The sequence below is a fragment of the Pristiophorus japonicus genome, unplaced genomic scaffold (genome assembly GCF_044704955.1).
Source record: "Pristiophorus japonicus isolate sPriJap1 unplaced genomic scaffold, sPriJap1.hap1 HAP1_SCAFFOLD_45, whole genome shotgun sequence".
Lineage (NCBI taxonomy): Eukaryota > Metazoa > Chordata > Chondrichthyes > Pristiophoridae > Pristiophorus > Pristiophorus japonicus.
In genome coordinates, this window is record NW_027254352.1 from 3,059,595 (window position 1) to 3,063,926 (window position 4,332).

At 45.7% G+C, this 4,332-nt stretch overlaps 1 non-coding gene across 1 annotated transcript; it reads left to right on the forward strand.

Annotated features, from left to right (window-relative positions):
• Window positions 1–3,389: 3,389 nt before the first annotated feature.
• On the forward strand, window positions 3,390–3,462 carry trnak-cuu (transfer RNA lysine (anticodon CUU)). The gene has a single exon. It is a non-coding gene; the product is annotated as a tRNA-Lys (tRNA).
• The last annotated feature ends 870 nt before the right edge of the window (window positions 3,463–4,332 follow it).

Consider the following 4,332-nt stretch of genomic DNA (forward strand, 5'->3'; position numbering starts at 1 on the left):
GTCCGAAGTTCCGCCACAAAGTCGGGTATGCTCTGGCCCACACAGCGTCTGTAGTTGTAGAACCTGTGTCTGGCCATATGTAGGCTGCTCACTGGCTTCAGGTGGTATCTCACCAGTGTGCTCAACTCCTCAAACGACTTGCTTGCTGGTTTCTCGGGTGCCAGCAGGTCCTTCATTAAGGCGTATGTTTTCGAGCCACAGCTGGTCAAAAGATGGGCTCTTCTCTTGTCTGCCTTATCATCGCCCAACCAGTCTTTGGTTACAAAGCTTTGCTGGAGCCTTTCTATAAAGTCCTCCAAATTGTCTCCAGCATTATATTTCTCATCTGAGCCGTTGGTAGCCATTCTGCGGATTCTGTGATCCCGTAACTCGTCACCACTGTAAAGTCCTGACCCTGCAGTACAGACTTACACGAGGCACATGCTGAAGTCAAGGTCACCCTGGACCTGCACCTTTATTTCACAGCTCTTGAGTGCCACACTTGCCTAAGACCTGCCTTTATATACCTGTGTGGAACAGGTATGCAGTGTCTCCTGTAAGTTTACCCCTGGTGGTAAAGTATGCTTGTGGTTACAGGTCATATCTAGTTACAGTCATGTATAGCTTGGTAAGGTACAGTTATATACAGTAGTGTGAAATAAATGACACTGCTCACCTGGGGCTCGCTTACCGTGTCGGAGTTCTGCATTGAGCGCTTGCTTAGGGAGTCTCGTGTCGGGAATGTGGAGAATGTGGCCCGCCCAGCGGAGCTGGTCGAGTAAGGTCAGTGCTTCAATGCTGGGGATGTTGGCCTGAGCGAGAACACTGATGTTGGTGCGTCTGTTCTCCCAGGTGATTTGCAGGATCTTGCGGAGACAGCCCTGGTGGTATTTCTCCAGTGATTTGAGATGTCTGCTGTATATAGTCCATGTCTCGGAGCCATACTGCGGGGCAGGTATCACCACCGCCCTGCAGACCATAAGCCTGGTGCCAGATTTGAGGTCCTGGTCTTCAAACACTCTCCTCCTCAGGTGATCCAAGGCTGTGCTGGCACACTGGAGGCGGTGTTGGACCTCGTCATCGATGTCTGCCCTTGCTGAAAGTAGGTTCCCGAGGCGTGGAAGGTCAACGCTGTCGAAGGCCACACTTACAGCCTTCCTAAATATAGCACCCTCATTCTATTCTCTTAGAACAAGTTCCTGAATTCTCGGCTAGCTGTTTCGGTTTAGAGCTGTGGTTTTATCATAAGATAGATTCTATCATAGTGTTTCCGTCGTGTAGTAGTTATCACATTCGCCTCACACACGAAAGGACCCCGCTCCGAAACCGAACGGAAAGATCTTGAAAGCTTGAAAATGGGACGAATGGCTGACTCCTGTTCCTAACTCTTACGTTCTTATGATCTCTCGACCTTTCACAGGAGAACAATCGCTCCTCTGAACCTGCATGAGAAAGCTCCAGAAAATATTTCCCCCCGGGGTGCTTTCGCGTGTGAGGCGAACGTGTTAACCATTACACTGCAGAAACATCTCCACTTTCAGCACCAGATTACCAAAATTAAACCCAATGAGATAGGGATAAAAGTTCCTCACATGCTCAGGGCAAAATATATGATTGCCGGTCGACAAATGAATGAACAAACTTCAGCACCAGGTGAGACGGAAATTTTAAGCGAGCAGGTGGACTGCTGAATCGTAATTTTCAGGAGTTGTGGTGACAAAACAAATGGGTTCCGCTTAATGATTAAATATAAGAAATGGGACATAAACCGACATTTCCAGAGGAAACAGTGACCTGAATACAGCACCTTAGCCCGCTCGGCCATTTTGACTATTCAGTGCTACATGTGACCACCTGCAGGTTGATTTTGAACTTTTGCGTCCTGTCACATGAAATAAATGAGGTCAGCAGGCGTATCTCTGCCTGACACCGGGGAAACAGTGAGACAGACCTTGGACCAAGGGTCTGGCTGTTGCCAAACAAAACAGGAAATAATAATTCTGGAAGAAAAATATCCAAGAGAACAGTGACCCCGAAGTGATTTGAACACACAGCCCTCTGATTTGGAGTCAGACACACTACCGTTGCACCATGAGTCCTACACAGTGAGTTGGAGATGTTCGTCTATATGAAGGTTCTGCAATACAAGGGGCTTTAAAATCCCCGGCCATTCCCACCAGGTATCACAAGCAGCGCTCACCTGACAGGCACCGTATGATTTCTTCTTAAACTTTTCTGTTGCTTTTACGGGAAACCATCATTAATTAACCCCTCATCTTCTGTTGCACAATCAAATAAATGCTAACTCAGGGACACTCCATACGTCAATCATTTGTCCTGTGCTTTGCATCTTAACTCGAAAATCATATCGCATTTTACTCACTGTATTTTAGCTTTCTGGTTCGAAGTCTTCAGGGATCTGGGGCAACTTTTATCAAATTTAACAGAACCGGTTATTCCTATCGTGCACCCGAAATACAATCAGTAGTGAAGATAAAATCCCACTGTGCGTATTTGCAGATTCAACGCAATATGATTTCAAATAGAGTGAAAGAATTTTACACTGGAATGATTTGGAAGTGTTACTTGTATTTGTGTCTTTAATTAAACATTGTGACGTCTGACTCCCGTCCATGCCACTGCTGAATAAGAAAGGAGGGTTTGACATTGACCAGACTGCACTGCCCCTGATATTTGTCAGCTCATCCTTTATATTCAGTGGTTTCTCGCCCTTTGATGGGCTGCAGTGTAGCGGATATCATGTTGGCCTCACACGCAAAAGGTCCCCGGGAGATCCGTTTTCTCGCAGTCAAAGTTATCCATTTATTGAAGTGAAATAAAGAGCAATTAAGGAATAAGGGAGCCCTTTTGCCAGGAAAATAAACAGCAAATAAAAACAGCAAATGCTGGAAATCTCAGCAGGTCAGGGAGCATTTGCCGGGAGACTAAACTCGTCTCCGATTGTTCATCCACAGAAAGTTTAAACATAATGTTTCTGCCCGGGATTGAACCAGGGACCATTTGCGTGTAAAGCAAATGTGATAAACACGACACAAGTTTCAACAGCAAGTTTCAACATCTGGGGCGGAGACAACAGGCGCCTGGCTGCAATAAGCGATAAAAACCTGTGTTGGATAGAAGACCGGTTAGCTCAGTCCATAGAGTATGTGACTCTTAATCTCAGGGTCGTGGGTCCGAGCCCCACGTTGGGTGATTGCATTTCTTTTAATTTAATGCAGCATTCATGGAAAAACATCATCAATTAACCCACAATCTTCTTTTGCACAATTAAAGATTTGCAAACTGAAGGAACTCCATAATTCAAGTCTGTGAGATACTCAATCATGATTTCTATAATCATTAATCCACCCACAACATTTGACATACGTCAAGGATCCCACATTTGCCAAGCTCGGCTAGCTCAGTCGGTAGAGTATGAAACTCTTAATCTCAGCGTCGTGGGTTCAAGCCCCACGTTGGGCGAATAAGTTGTGTTAAACCTTTATGTTGCTTTCACGGGAAAACATCATTAATTAACTGATCAATTAGAGAGGCTGGGTCCGTTTCCTTTGGAACAGAGTATTTGTCCTCCAGGATCGATAGTTTCTTTGCTGAATCACAATAACCAGACCCTATATCTCCCTCTGTATGTTCGCGGGTCTCTCGTACATTCCCAGTCGTGTGATTGCCCCTTTTCTTTTCTCCAATTCAATCCATATGGCCTCGTTCCAAAATCTGTCTATCTCCACCTTAAATATATTCAATGACCCAGCCTCCACAGCTCTCTGGGGCAGAGAGCTCCAAAGATTCACCACCCTCTGAGAGAAGAAATTCCTCCTCATCTCCGTTGTAAATGGGCGACCCTTAAACGTTCAGGGAATAAGGTGTTATGGGGAGCAGCCATGATCGTATTGAATGGTGGAGCAGGCTCGAGGGACCATGTGGCCTACTCCTGCTCCGACTTCTTATGTTCTTATGACACCTTTTTCTGAAACTGTGTCCCCAAGGTCTAGATTCCCCTACAAGGGGAAACATAGAAACATAGAAAATAGGTGCAGTAGTAGGCCATTCGGCCCTTCGAGCCTGCACCGCCATTCACTATGATCATAGCTGATCATTCCCTCAGTACCCCTTTCCTGCTTTCTCTCCATACCCCTTGATCCTTTTAGCCATAAGGGACATATCTAACTCCTTTTTGAATGTGTGGGTTAATTCCCGTGAAAGTAACATAAAAGTTTAAGGAAAATAATTGACGCAAGGTGGGGCTCGAATGCATGACCTTAAAATTAAAAATCTCATGCTCCACAGACTGAGGTAGCCAGGCTTGCCCACATTTCCTTTGTCAATGGTGAC